This window comes from Ascaphus truei, chromosome 1 (assembly GCF_040206685.1).
Source record: "Ascaphus truei isolate aAscTru1 chromosome 1, aAscTru1.hap1, whole genome shotgun sequence".
Lineage (NCBI taxonomy): Eukaryota > Metazoa > Chordata > Amphibia > Anura > Ascaphidae > Ascaphus > Ascaphus truei.
This window is the reverse complement of record NC_134483.1, coordinates 93,500,122-93,516,739: the sequence shown is the minus strand read 5'-3', so window position 1 is coordinate 93,516,739 and position 16,618 is coordinate 93,500,122.

Sequence of the window (16,618 nt, the reverse complement as noted above, 5' to 3'; positions counted from 1 at the left end):
GTGTTGGGTTAATTTTTTACAGAACTTCTGTAAAGGTCAAAATTAGGTACATTTTTACAGAACTGCTGAATTCAAACGATCATAATTTAATATTGCCCACGGAGGTTAGCTATTTATTTTAGATTTAACCATTTCCAAATCCCCAGAAGGGTACCTTAAAACAACTACATACAGAAAACCCACTGCCACAAAGGGTTATATAAGCGCTGATTGTCATCACCCACAACCACTAATCGGTGCAATTTCTGCGTATACCACGGATCTCTGTGATTTTAAAATATGGGCAGAAACGCTAAAGAAACATTTTCAGGAAAGGGTTACGCCTTCACGCAGACAAAAAAAAAAGGCGTACAATAGAAAAACAAGATGCATTGCAATATTTAATAGGCAATCGAAAGACATTGAAGAAATTACAAAATGACGAAGATCTTCTAAACAAAGGATTCACTTGAGGCTGCAGACCAAGCAATATCCTACATATGTGGTTTTTATTTTTACACAAATCCGTTTTGTACTATGAGAAAATACTTGTGTTTTTTTTTTTTTAACACATGTTTTTAATGTATTATAATGTAACAAGCATTTTTGTTTCTATAGCGATCATTTACAAAGCCACATCCCCTTCCTCTTCTGAAACAGGCTCTGGCACACCCCTTTTTGAGCCCTGCCAGTGCACCAATTTTACCTAGTGACTGCCTGGTCACATGATCTTCCCACAGAACTTTGCATCCTTGGTCCTCTTCTTCTGCACTGACAGCCATTTAGTGAACCCTGAGCTGAATCTTAGCTGATTGACAACAGGAGAACGGATCGATCTGCAAATTAGCTAATTGCTTATCGTGTGGATTGTATTGATGCACATATTAAAAAGTGAAAAAATAAAATAAAAGGCATATATATATTAATAAAACTTTTTTATTTTTTACAAAAAACGGCAGCTTGGACTGCTGCTTTCATATACGCCACAGTATTGTATGGTGGAGATATAAGAACGATAAGGACCTTCTAGTCCATAGCCATTTCTCTACAAAAAAAGGCATCAGAGAGCTGGCTAGGCAAACAATCCAAGGGCTGCTAGAAATGCTATTAATGTAAAGCCTGTGACTGTTATTCCCAGCAAAAGCTAAGGTGGGTTTTGGGTGCCGTCCGTATACTATGTCCCCATAGCCGATAATTGACATTAGCATCTGCTGTGCGATACGCTTTCTGACCAGCAGACGTGGGGAGGATTTGTTCCTGTAAAGTATACCTAGTTTGGCATAGGTTTTGTATGTCCGGGTATCAATGTGCATCCCGAATGTTAAATGGGAGTCAAACCATATGCCCAAGTATTTAAAACTAGTGACAGGAGTTAGGGTGGTGTTAGCGTTGGTTCTGATCTGGCACTCAGTCATTGGAAGCTTTAAAAATTTAGCCTTGGTCCCAAATACCATTGTTACAGTCTTGTCAGTGTTTAAAAACAGTTTGGTTTGGGAAATCCAATTTTCTAGTCTCAAAAAATCAGACTGAAGTATGTGTTCAAGGTCGGAAATACATGGGATGGGGAGGGGGCTCATGAGGTGTGAAATGGGGGGGTCGTAATACCGCTGACACTGGGGGGAGGAGGGCCCTGGAAGTAACTCTAGTCCTGGGCCCGAGAAATCTGGCAGCGGCCCTGTATACTCAATCTTATTGACAATTGGAAGATAAATGGTGTGTATATATGTTCATCAACACATGAGTCATATATAGAAGATACAAAATACATGTAACATGTTTAATAACAAACGTATATAACGGAGAAATCAAAAATAAATATATTCTTGTAAGAGATGTATGCAGAGATATGTTAATTTCACCCAAAACGGTCACCATTTGCATAAGTCTTTATCGCCTGTACCTTTTTAAACACAGCAAAAAATCTATACCTAAAACCACAACCACCTATCCCTGTGTAAGGGCTAACTCACTCCCCAGTCCCTATCTGTAAGACTGGGGGGGAAAGCCCCTTACTAACAACATACCACCCCCAAAGCCTCAGTGGTACCTTATAGCAGACAGCCCTTCAGGTCCGTGGTGTCCAGTTGTCGTGGTGCATTTGAGGGTCCAGCCTCTGGTAGGTTCCTGTGGTCCTCTGTGTCCAGGAAAAGAGGTCTGGTGTCTTGTTATCAGCACAGCTCTTCTGTGTGCTCAAGACTTCATCTCCCAATGTCAGCACTGTGTGTCTGGGCTAAAGAAAATGTCTCTCCTGTGTCTCACATGAAGCTTTTTCACAGAGCTCTGATTTAGTCCAGGTGGAGACTGGCCAATTGAGTGGCTGCAGTAAACCAGCCCTCTGCTGGCTTCAGAGCTCTGAGGCAGCTTTTTCCTAACAGTGATAAGTCCCTGTTACAATTATATATTAAAAGAAAAAGAAGACGATTGAACAGCAATCATGTTACCTGATGATATATATAAATAGCACTATATTAAAGAGCATATCAAAGAAAAGGTATGTTTAGAATTATCCTGTAAATTTCTTAACTAGGGATTCATTTTGTAAATTTCTTTACGGTATCAATAGATATTATTGCTAAATCTATAGACGGACATAAGCAAGCAGAAAGTAATCAAACGCGCTAACATCACAACATTGATTAAGACACTCCTAGATATAGGGTCCCCGTATTAAAGATTCATCTGGATTCCTCCTTGCGTATTGTAGAAAATCTTTCGCCATCCAAAAGATCAAGGGAGATATGTTCTAGTAATTGGGAAATAAAAAATCCCTTAATCCTGCACTAAGAGAACACCCCAAACGGAGTTTAAAATTCTACTTTATCACAAAATGATAAAATATATCGGTGTTGGAGTTGACGCAAAACTGAACTAAAATGTAATAAAAACAATTAAAACAAGGAAAGGCATGTGTGCTTACTTAAATGCAACAATGTCTGGGTGCATCACCTAATTATATTGTGAATGAATGATAATAGTTATATTATTGAATTAACTATATATCAGGTGAACCCAATAGACATAAATGAACGTCTAAGGTGAGTGGTGGATTAATGAGCAGCCCGAATAAATATCAGGTGTTTCAAGTAGAAAGTGTCAGTCGGTGTCAAATATCCAACAGTAAATTAGACAAAATTATTAAAAATAGACAATGCCCCAAAGTTGATAAATAATGAACAACAACTTGGGAGAAAACAAATGGCGAATTTAAAATATGGTAAGGGGATAGGAGAGGTAAGTCCTATAGGTGTAATAGGTGCTTCTAAAAGGCTTCGCTCACCTCTGATGAACCACAATGCTGATTACAAAGGTAAGTGTGTGGTAAGTATAAATGCTGTATATTGCTGCAACAGACAGAGACTTGGTGAAATGCTATATGAACACCCACAGTGCAGTAGTGACTCCAAGAGTCAGACAATGCCCTAGGACAGATGGGCACACATGTTTGCTAGCAGCCGAGAACCTAAAACTAACTAGTAATTCCAAGTCCAGTGCTGCGAGTCAGACAGGTTGGCAGGCAATAAGTGTTTGCCAAAGATTCAGATGACATCGTCTTTTGCCCGGAGTCCTGTCTAATGCTAAACACACGTATTCCTAACAGCAATTGTGGACCAATATACAGGTAATGAAGACATCAGAGCAGACAGCACATAAACACTGTATAACTAAACAGTGTAGCACACGGGATGTGTCTGCAAACAGTGTATCACAGACCTTGCGTCTCTTGTGCTGACACTTAGATAAAGCACTTGTCGACAAAGCATTCCCACGAAACGTACGTCGGCAAGAGACGTACTGACGTCATAGGTGACGACTCCCCGAGACCTCCGGGCCGCCACTACCGCATACCGCAGAAAATATAAGTATTCTTTTTACTATAAAAGACTTGTTATGTACACAGACTCCCACAGTCCGTGTTCTTTTGGTAAAGGGTATAAGTGATATACTTGCTAAGAGGATTACTGATACAATTGTATCTAAGTGTCAGCACAAGAGACGCAAGGTCTGTGATACACTGTTTGCAGACACATCCCGTGTGCTACACTGTTTAGTTATACAGTGTTTATGTGCTGTCTGCTCTGATGTCTTCATTACCTGTATATTGGTCCACAATTGCTGTTAGGAATACGTGTGTTTAGCATTAGACAGGACTCCGGGCAAAAGACGATGTCATCTGAATCTTTGGCAAACACTTATTGCCTGCCAACCTGTCTGACTCGCAGCACTGGACTTGGAATTACTAGTTGGTTTTAGGTTCTTGGCTGCTAGCAAACATGTGCCCATCTGTCCTAGGGCATTGTTTGACTCTTGGAGTCACTACTGCATTGTGGGTGTTCATATAGCATTTCACCTAGTCTCTGTCTGTTGCAGCAATATACAGCATTTATACTTACCACACACTTACCTTTGTAATCAGCATTGTGGTTCATCAGAGGTGAGCGAAGCCTTTTAGAAGCACCTATTACACCTATAGGAAGAAGGGGGTAAGATGGTCCGTGGTTCACAGCAACTTCAGCAGCCAACGCATGGATGTCTAAAAAAACTTTATTGATCGCTAGCAGCAAACATCAGGCAACCACTCTAACATGTTTCGTCCAGGCTATGGACTTTTATGGACTATTACACCTATAGGACTTACCTCTCCTATCCCCTTACCATATTTTAAATTCGCCATTTGTTTAGGATCACCTCAGTTAGAGGGCTATCCATATAAACCTTATTTTATTTGAGGATTTCTCCTAATAAAATTGTTTTTTAAATTACCCATCATTACATGTTACGATTCTCCATCAGGTCCATTAGTTTCCAGTATCACCTATGCTTGAGTGCTCTCATTATAGGGGTCCTTTTCTCCCAAGTTGTTGTTCATTCATTTCCCCTGATTGCAGCACCAGTGCCTAGGCAGTAGCGAGGGTTCCCTTGTCCCGTCTCCTCCCCGTACCCTGGTTCATTTTGATAAATAATGAGACAGATAAAAAATATATATAGAGCTGCAATAAAAAACAACAAAAAGATGCCGATCACTAAGCTGCAGTTATATACGAAATTCTATATCAATTGCAATGACACATTAGTAAAGGGATACAATATATCAAGGGAGAGTGTTCACATATGTGTGTCAGTGGTGGTCCAAGGACATGAATCAAAGCAGAGATCGTGAGGTTAAATCCAATTTTGTGTGTTTGGGCTTAGGTATGTTCTCACCCACTCGTAGATATAGAGTAACCACAAAACCTGTCGTCTGTGTCTCCTTCCTGGAGACCGCAAGTATGCTGATCCGGATAACAGATGGTACTGGTGTGATCACTCCTGCTCAAACGAAATCCCCGATGGAGGATGGGAAGGGAAAGAAGGGTACAGTATACCCACACAGCTGATCTATGTCTCAAGGTTGCTTCTTTGAACAATATCCAAACTGATGTACGTATCAAGGAGGTAGCTACTAACAGCAACCTCCATGCAAATCATCACCAAGTTTGGCTGAAAAATATAACCTTCAGCCAATTTGGAAATTAAAATGGAACTGTTCTACAGATTTGGATTTTGTTGTACAGTGTAATTCTATGAAGGCAACATTCATTGAGAAGGGCTTTGAAGAGTCACTTGTGGAAAAGTCTTTTCAGAAGGCTGCATGTCTTGATAGACATGAATTATTTAGATCCTCTAGAGATAAATATCAAGCCAAAGCCCCCAAAAGGACTAAATCTACAGGTCAGGACAAAACGTTTTTTTTCAACTGAAATTTAATCAGTCTTCTAGATCTGTGAGAACAATCCTCAATAGAAATTGGGGTATACTGACACATGATCCTGTTTTGAAGGATCATTTGGATCTACAACCCACCAATATTTATAGGAGGGCAGAATGCCACAAAAATATTTTAGCTCCCACTAAATTACGGTCACATTTGCCATCCATATGTGGTTCCAGGCCAATAGGAAACTTTAAGTGCAATAGAGGAAGATGTATCACATGTTCCTTTATTGACTAAGAAAAACTTTTGTTCAAAATCCTGTGGTGAGGCCTTTTTCAGTTAAAGGCTTCATAAATTGTCAAACTTCTTTTTGTTGTGTATCTAATAAGTTGTGGTGCGGCCTACAATATGTGGTTCGCACAACTAGACCATTATCCACTCGTTTTTTGGAACATATTGCATGGTGTTACAAATCACTATCTATCCAAGCATTTCCTCCTATGTCACAACAAAAGTACTACTGGATTAAAAGTTATGGGTCTGGAACATATACCTTCACCTATATTAGCAGGTGACAGGAATCGGGTGCTTTCTCGCAGGGAGACCTTCTGGATCTTCAAACTAAATAGTTTGGTTCCAGAGGGTCTAAATGAGAATTTGGACACTAGCACTATTGTCTACAGTAGTTGTCATCTTTTCAATTTAGGTTTTGGCTTTTTTCACGAAATGTGCTTCGTGGATGGTTAGTCCCGATTTAGTTTGCATGTGAGTTCATTTTAATATCAATACATTTGGTCATCCAAGTAGATTTTTATATAAATTTAAATTCTTTTCCGTTTTCTTAGTTTTTTCATGATTTCTTTATTTTATATTTTTTTTTTATTCAAAATCACTTACATAATATATTCATATGTTTTTTATGGTATATAAGTTATTTTTGATAATAATTATGTGTTTATTTCAATTTATGAGTATTTTTTATATATGCTGGTTGTATTGCACACCAGCATTTGATTTCATGATTATGTTAAGATTATCATACCCTCTCTATAGGTTGAATCTTCTACCAAACAAGTTTTGCTTCACCACTATAAAAGATTAACAGCTGCTGCATCTTAGATACACCTCTGATGAAGTCAGTGCCCCTTCTGACAAAACGCGTAAGGTTTATGCTCTTATCTTAACCTATCAGCTGCATGAAGGACATTCTTGCACTGAGGGAAGGGAGAATCCTCTATAAAAATCGGAATGTGGTGGTTCAGTAATTTACAAGCGGAGCAGTCTGTGACGTGGCCTTTTGCTGTGTGAACGGAGTTAAAGGTAAACAGCTGTCTGTTCAAGAGGGAGTGTGGGATCCTTGCATTGTTGCAGCACGCTGACGGACTGGGGATCAGCTGTGTGGGTATGCCCCTCCTTCCATGGGCGTCCGCAGGAGGTGGCAAAGGGGGGCGCTTGCCCCCAGCTGGATCCAGGGCCGCCAACAGGGGGGGCACAGGGGGGGCAAAGGGTACTGCGTCCCGGGCCCCGTGGGTCAGGCCGGGCCCCCTGCGCGGCCGGGCACCAGTTAATTAAATACATTTTTTTTAAAAAGTTTAAAAAAATGGCGCCGATTCCCCTGGGTCCTGGCGCGCATGCGCAGGGCAAGCAGGGCCCGCTTCCCCCCGCTCCCAAAGTGGGACGGAGGGGGAAGTACAAGCCAAGCTCCTCTGCGGCCCGCTCCCCCTCCCGCTCCCAACGTGGGACGGAGGGGGAAGTACCAGCTCCTCCTGCGGCCCGCTTCCCCCCCTTGGCCAGCTTCCCGTGCACCCACCTCCCACACGCCCCCGGCCCACCTCCCGTGGCCTTGTTCCCCCCCACTGAGCCCACCTCCCATGCCCCCCCCCGAGCCCTCCTCCCGCGCCCCCTCCCCAAGCCCACCTCCCGTCCCTGGCAGCTGCCGCGGGGATATCGGGGGCAGAAGGGGATATCGGGGGCAGGAGGGGGAAGCGTCAGGAGACAAGCTGCACCCACCCAGTCAAGGTAAGTCACCCCACCCAGTCACTGTCACCCACTGTCACTGTCACCATCACCCACTGTCACCGTTACCACTGTCACCATTACACACTGTCATCGTCACCCACTGTTACTGTCACCCACCCAGTCACTGACTGTCACCCACCCAGTCACTGACTGTCACTCACCAAGTCACTGTCACCCACCCAGTCACTGTCACTCACTCAGTCACCCAATCACTGTCTCCCACTCACTCACTGTCATTCACCCACCCACCCACCATCATTCATCCACCCACCTACCATCATACCACCCACCCACCATCATTCAACCGTCATTCAACCACCCACCGTCATTCACCCACCCACCCACTGTCATTCATCCACCGTCATTCACCCACTGTCATTCACCCACCCACCCACTGTCATTCACCCACTCACCCACTGTCATTCTACTGTCATTCACCCACTCACCCACTCAGGCAGGCAGACACATGTCTTTTGTTGAAAATATAAAAATAAACAGGTTGCATTGTAATATTTTATTCTGTATCACAATAAGAAAACAGTTAAGTAAAAGTTGCGCTCTAAAAGATATTTTTTCGTGGTAGGTGCGCTATGGGTTCGGGGGGGGGCGCTATGGGTTCGAGGGGGGCCTGCTCCTTTCATTTGTCCTGGGCCCCATGATTTCTGTTGGCGGCTCTGCCTGGATCACTCGCAGTCCTGGGCTGTTTTTGGCATTTATGGCGCCGTACAGTACATTAACGGCGCTATAAACGCCAAAAACAGACTCTGGGTGGACCGGGACGGAGGTGGGTGGGTGCGCCTGCCGCCGCGGCAGGCAGCTAGTGGTAGGCTAGCCTACGCTGCTATGCAGGAGGAAGCGCAGCGCACTGTCATTGGTAGCACTCCATTGGTAGATCTCCTAGCAGGAGAACTTTAAAGGGATTTTTCAACTCCCTGCAGCTCATCTACAACCCACAGTTTATTCAATACCGGCAGCCCAGTAATGAGCAGAGTATTTAATGATCCCCATTTCTTTTTCTTGTGCCCCACCTGGCACACATCATGTCTGAGGATCCTGCGCAGAGAAGCAGCCTTAAAAAGTAGTAGTACGGCTGGAATTTCTGCACTTAAGCGCCAGAGTGACATGGCAAGTTCTCCAGGCACCCACCAGATCCGGCAAACCTGAGTAGCTGCTCTTTTTTTATGTCATAACTACACTTTCACAATTGCTTTTTTAACCATCAAGCTTTCTCAAATTTGCTTGAAAATGCACCATTTGCCCAGTCTTTTTTTTTCAAAATTTTCTCCGGGGGGGAGAACCCCCCTTATGCTGGTCGGGCTTGCTCGCCACAATGCACTCACCACCACTTTTACGCCGGGCACTGGCCGTTAAAATTATGCCCCCCCCCCGAAAAAATTTCTGCGGACGCCCATGCCTCCTTCCCCTCCCCAATCTCCACCTTCCCCTCCCCAACATCCACCTTCCCTTCCTCCATTGGGGGTTTGATTTGAGCAGGAGTGATCACACCAATATCATCTGTTATCTGGATCAGCATACTCCAGGAAGGAGACATAGACGACAGGTTTTGTGGTTACTCTATATCTACGAGTGGGTGAGAACATACCTAAGCCCAATTGTTATTTATTCAGGGTGCTCATTAATCTATTATAAAATGTAAAATATTGTTTAGAAACCCCATGTGTTAAAAGACCTTTTACTGATTTTTTTTTTTTGTGTTCCATGACTCTTGTTTTTAGTGTCCTTGTGGTCCTGCCTATATTGAAGGCAAAACGGGCATATCAACATATACACAACATATGAAGTGTTGCAGTTTATAAATCCTTTTTTATGGAATGTTGGCTACCATTACTTTTTGATGTAGCCTCTTTTAAATGATTGAGACTACGGGGACAAAAAATTAAAAAGTGTCGCTCTTTTGAACACAACATTGGTATAAGATGAAATGTGTGGTTTCAAAATTGGGTCATGTTAATATTTGCCAATGTTTTCGTAATATTTTTTGTATAGAAAAAGCTGACTGTAACATGTTATAAACGGGAGAAATTTTCAGCAATACATCATCGTTATCTCTTCGGATGCATATATTCTCATGTGCATTAATATATATAATTTAATTAAAATTCTTGTCCTGGAACAGGATTGTTCATCTTTGTTCTCCCCTTTGCAGCTCTGCCTGCTAGTCCTTTATAATTCAGTTGCCTGTTTTCCCTGCTCTGAAAACTGACAGTGCCTGTGTAATCGATACATTGTTACACATTCCCTTCTTACACTGTCGGTAGCTGGTTACCTTGCCAACCTCTTTAATCCCCCCTGGCTAAGTGGACTTTTCCATACTCCCCTGTCAGTATTCACAGGTAGCATAGTCCTGTCACTATTCCTGTGTGACAAAGATTACTCACTTCCTTTTCCATCCTTAGCAGGCTGAGTGAGTACATCTCATGCTATCTACCCCCTGGCAAGGCCATTCCGTTTTTACCTTCCCTTGATACAAAGCATTCCACATAGAGAAGCACTCTCTTACCACTCCAACATCTACAAGTACCCTTTATTTGCTGTGACCTCCCCAATAAAGTTAAGAAAATACATAAGGACTTGTTGTGCTTTCAAAGAGGGATGAGTTAAGCTATCTGGCCTTATTCACATCCTACACGTGACCCTGGTTCCAGAATAATTCTTATTATTTGATTTTTTTTGAACAGTTCAATCCTGTTACATTTTTTTCACTTTTAAATAAGATTCCATAATGTTTTTTTCCATTTAAGTATTTTACATTAAGTTTCAAATGCACCTTCAGAGGACCAGTTTCTTCTCAATCTGCTAAATTATCCAAATGGAATGTTATGCAACCATCTTGGGTGATGGTTGCTTGAAGCTTCAATGTGGTTAACAGAAACCGGTTTGGAATAAATAGTACTTTAGATCTTATTTACATTTTCTATTCAAAGAGTGAGATCTAAAAAAAAAATCAATAGAACTGCGATGGCATTTATAAGTGAAAACTAAACCCATTGATTTATTATTAAAGGGATCAAATAAATCCTTAACGGTACTCTCATTGCCCTTCTAAACAATAATAATGTCATCTATGAATCGGCCATATAGGATCAGACTCACTCTGAATGGTTGGTTAGCGCAAACATATTGATATTCCCAGAAACCCCTGAAAAGGTTTGCATAACTCATGGCTGATTAAAATCCACTTGGCCCTTCCACAGATCTGTTAATAATAATTGTGCGTCAAAATGAACAGTATGCTTGATATAAAAAAAAAAGAACCTTTTGAATTGGTGCACTTTTGTTGTCTTGCTCTAAAAATAATTTTATGGCTTCTATACCTTTTTATTATGATTGAAGGTGTACACTGAGTGAATGGACATCAAAAGTTGCCCATATACTGTATAATCACTGTCTTTTTTTTAAGACATGAGAAGTATCCTTAATATAAGATTTGTCTAACCCCATACTTTTGTAAAACATTATCATGTTGTTAATAATATAATAAAATGTTAAAAAGATCTAAACTCCAATCGTCATTCATATGAAGATCCGAACAATGAATATCAGTAACATTTTTTTTTAATAAACATCTTCTGAAAGCAAAAAATGAGAGATTATCACTGAAAATATGTTTTTTGAATTTGTTAAGAATCTATGTATTCCAATCTCTTACCATCTTACAAAAGCTCAGAAATCCATAGTCAATCCTCCTCGGGCATAGCTTCTATGAGAACAAATCTATCACAGTTAATTTTAATTATTCCTGTGGATCTGCCCCTATGGCTAGGATAAGGATCGGAAGACTATTGCTTTAAGTTGCAGAAAAACCCTTGAACTTGATTTTCCAAAAACAAGTCATTTTTAATGTGCATAAAAAAAAATCTTTACATGAACTTCCAGGATTTGCATTCTCTTGCAGAAGTATATTAGTTTAATAGTATTTTCAAGTCTTTTCCAGAAGTACTTCTTCTGACTTTTCACAATGTTATTATTAATATAAGAATGACTATTGTTCATCTATTCTTTTTTCCACGTGCCAAAATAAACATGGACATTAAAGGAAACAAATTGGCTGTACACTTATAACATTTTGCTTTAAAGTTGAGTGCATTCAAAGGGAGACTTACAAAGGATGTGAGATCCATAGATGTCATAAAAAATAAAATAATCCTTTCACTGAAGTTGCAATAAAGTGAAAATGTACAGCCAGGTTACACCCCTCATCTCCCACCTTTCTCCCCCCTATCTTTTTGTGTCAATCTTTCAGTCATTAAATGGCTTATCTACTGTAGGGGCTTATTCTATATTGGACGAAGCAACTGATCGGGTAGTTTTAGGACAAAATCGCCAGTCTTCTTTTTGTGCTTGGAGCCAAGGCGCATAGTGTATAACGGTTTGTTCAAAGTACACCAAAACAATTAACATTTTTATTGAGACGTAATCATGCAAGACATAGCAACAGAGTGTCCAATGTTCTAACAAAAGCCTGGAGAAGGTCCTGTGAGACTGCAACGTTGGCACTGCACTTTACATTGTGGCAACAAGGTTATTTTCAATTACAGGTGTAAATTGTTTTGCTGTGGAGTTCGATAGCTAAAATTGAGTGGTAGGGAAACATATTTTGGCGTGAATGTTGCTTGGCAGTCAGTAGTTTACATCCCTGTGAGCTCATTCCTGTCATGTCAGGTAGTGGCTTCTTCCATTTCTGATATGGTCAATCTTAGGAGGGCGGAAACTGGTAAAACATAGCAGTAGGTAACAAAACAATATGGCGGGAAGCAAGGGGTCTCTGGCGCTGAACCACATTAATTTGAGCTTTGGGGACCCCCTGGTTCCCCAATACTTACCTCCGAAGAAGTCCCTGGTATCATCCCGTGCCAGAGAATCAAAATGAGCTCTGGAGACCCCCTGCTTCCAAACCATTTTTTAAAGGGACCATAGGATGGAATGGTGCCTTACTGCTCCAGTGTCCAGTTGCACATAAATCACTATAATCTATTTAAATAAAGTAGTGTGGGTAAATAAATTAATGATTTTCTTGTTCTGCACCCAGCAGAGCAACAAATAAGTAATATTTACATGATGTGCGTAGCTATAATTTTAACTTTACTAAATGATAAAAACTGATAAGGACAAAACAATTAAAATCTATCTACTTGTTTTTATCAGATTTAAATCACTAAAATACAAACATTAAGGATGGGGGTAAATAAGATGGCCTGTTTGTACTGTAAGATCAGTTGCTATATCACAAACCAGGTACACAAGTAAGTTACGAATGTAGCAAGACTTTCTACAGCTCAACCCCATTATAGTGCGGTCCTCGGGGGCCTCCCGATCCGACCGCGCTATAACCGGGGTCGCGCAATTTTTTTTAAATGGCCGCCGCGCACACGATCGGGGGACGGGGGTGGGAGGAAGAGGTGGAGTGAGGCGCCGGCAGCCCTATACGTCCACTAACAGCCACCGTAACTCCCCTCGCACTTCCCCCAGCAGCCCCGCTCCGATGCCCCCCCACCAGCCCCGCTGCCAGCCCCGCTTCGATCCCCCCCGCCAGCCCCGCTCCGATCCCCCCCCCCCGTCAAGGGGGCTCCGATGCCAGCCCCGCTCCGACCCCCCTCCCCCCCGCCAGCCCCGCTCCGATTCCCGCTCCGATGCCAGCCAGTAGCCGATACCAAAGGTAGCGGGGTAGGGGGGGGGGGGTTGTGTGTGTTGTGAGTGTGTGCAGTGTGTGCGTGCTGTGAGTGTGTGTAGTGTGTGTAGTGTGTGTAGTGTGTGTAGTGTGTGTACAGTGTGCAGTGTGCAAAAAAAGTTTTAAAAGTTTTTTTATTTCGGGGCCACGTTTAAACCGCGCTATAACGGGGTTGAGCTGTATCTGTAGCCGAGGCTGAAAAAGCTGCCACTATTGAGCTGCAGGATTATGTATGTATATCTTTATTTATATAGCGCCAAAAGTGTACTCAGCGCTTCACAAAGAATTCAATACAGAGAATTATAATAATACAATAAGCGCAGCAAAATCGGACTATAGGAAAGGAAATCACAGCCCCGAAGAGTTTACAATCTAAGTCCATGCTTACAGATCGGACCCCCCGCAGCGATAATCCTGCAGTACCGAAGCAGTTGCGATCCCACGGCTTGCACCAGTGCTGATAATAGTAAGTCTTGCTCCATCTACATGGTGAGTAAAGAAAGTGACCGAAATCCTCGACCATAACCAAATAAAAATACCACTTAGGAGCACATCCACGTCTGTGTGTGCTCATCTGCATGTCATTACCCAGAATCCCTTGCTGCAGTAGATGCATTGCATGCTGGGTGATTATGGGGTTTGTGGACCTGTTTGAGATGTGAATGTGTAAAGTAAGTGGTATTTTTATTAGCTATGTCACAGGAAGTTTGACATTTCTCTTTACAGAGAGGAAATGCTAAAAGCCAAAGATCATACAAAATATCAAACATGAAACAGAATGGATTCTGCAAACCTGGCACTCTAACATCATATACAACGCGCACTATCCCGTACACTGCATGGAAACTTATTATTGGTTTATTTTTTTGCTCAACAGTAACATAAAACTAGACATTTCCTTTTTTAATAAGATGTGTTTATTGTATAATTTGTCATGGGCCAACACAATTGCAAAGATTAAGCATTCACCTCAATTCTTATTGCATTCATTTATGGATCAAAGTTACTAGATTAACAACTAAGATACTTATACACTGAACCCCCTGGATTTTAGGGAGCAATAGCACAATATCTACATTTGTCCTGAATAGAGATTTGCTACTGAAGTTTGCAACCAGAAGAAATTCTCCCCCCAAATATATTTGCGAACATTTTCACAACCAAAATGATATAGTGGTCACATGACCCTTCATATACTTAAATTTTTGCTAAATTTTGAACAATTTTGACGCAAAAATTCACTAAAAATGCGTAATTTAAAGCAGCAATCCCAACAAAATGTTTTTTTTGTTTTTTTTACATAATTGAAACGAGGGGGGCCCCCGGTGCTGAACTGTTATGTTCAGTTCCAAAGACCCACCCCCCTTGTTCGAGATAATTGCCGTTTTCTATGCCGGTGCACTTCTTGGAGAATACAACATGGCCGCCGCTGTTGACCAATAAAAAGCAGCAACCAATGGTGTTGCAGCTTCGTTTTGGCCTGTAGATCCCAGGAGATTTAGTCGAAATATTGTTTCTCCAGGAGGGAGATTTGGCACTAGTGAGTACACCAGTAAATATCTCCGAACAACGAGAACCCCTGAGATTAAAATTCCAAATATAAAAATATAAAAAACTAAAATTGTATAGATGACATTTTGCAAATAACTTTGCGTAGTGACTCGGAAGACATTCGCACGTCTGGCCCAGAAGAAGACCCTTACGGGTTAAGACGTTGACATTTATGTTGGTAGAATTTTGCTGTGGAATGACACGACTATTCTAGTGCACTTAAACATTCTTGTGAATAATATATTTCAATTTGCCTCACAGATGCTGGTTCATTTCTATGTTTTTGATCATGGTATAACGGCCTAATTATGCAGGGATATCTGTATATTTCTGTGCGTGTCACATTGCCTTTTACTTGGTTCTCTAACATACAGTAGCTGCTTAGTACTTCAGATCCAGTTTGAGAATCAGACTTGTAGTAAAAGTACTGGCCTCTGAAGTGGGTGGTCCTAGTGTTTATGATAATACAAATACCATTGAAAACCCCAGTCTTATTTTACAGTGCAATATAAAACATATTTTACATATCTTTCACCTTTTCTTGCACTGCATTTTATTAATGCACGTTATTAATATTTAGACTTAAAAAAATATCACTTGTAAGCACATTCACATGTCTCAGACAGGCTTCCTTTTTCCATTATCTCTAAGGCTACGATTATACCAGCTCTGGCTTGGCGGCAGCGCGATCCGGTGATGTCATCCTTGCGATGCCGCCGAGCGGCATGTGAACTGCAAGCAGGAGACAAGTAGAGGAGACAGGGAGGCGTGGCCGTGAGCGGTTCGCCCTCATTGGCTGGACCGCTCACGTGACGTGGCCATCTCCTGAAGATAGCAAATTTTCAAGCCTGCTCTCCAGTCTGCCGCCCTGCAGTTCCAGGCGGCGTGTGAGGTGTGATAGCTTTAATAGGATTACTGCAATTTGTTCTTGGCCCGTGCAGCATCGCACGACGACGCCGGCCGATTTTGGTATAATCACGGCCCTAGCATACAATGGTACCACTGTAGACAGGGATTCTGGGAAACAAAATGAAAATGATTACACAGTGTAGGTCTGTCACAGTGAGGGTTGATTGGACTATTTCGGATATTTGAATCGCCAAACAGAACACCGAGATAAAAAAAAATATATATAGTTTATTCAGCCGGAGCCAACAGTAAAATCACACAATGCAACGCTAATCAGATCAATACAGTACCAGTACAAATAGACAATAGGAACAATCTAATTTTACTAGATACAAGATGCTGCCATAGCTAACGTACTTTGAGGTTTTCCGTGTTCAGACCGGGATTTTGCTCTAGCTCGCCCTCTGTGGCAGGATCCTCCATTTTTGCTCCTGGCAGCTTCCTTTAAAAGGACAGCCCTGTAAGCAGGAAGTTGCCGAGCAAAGTTCCAGTTCATGCTGAGTACATGCAACGCACTTACCTTTTGTCTTCCTTGTTACCAGACCCCGCTATGTACCTCGACCACCCCTGTCTTCCGCCTGCCTCGACCTCTGCATTCTCACCGACTACCCAACTCTGCTGCCAGCCCTGACCTTCAGCTTACGACTCACTACTCTATCAGGACTCTGTCCCTCAGCTCAGGTCGGTTCTTTCATATTCCTACCTCAGCCCTGCGGTCCGTTTCTTGCTTGAGACGAACATCTTTACACGTACCTCCTGGAGACCTCATAGTAAATGAA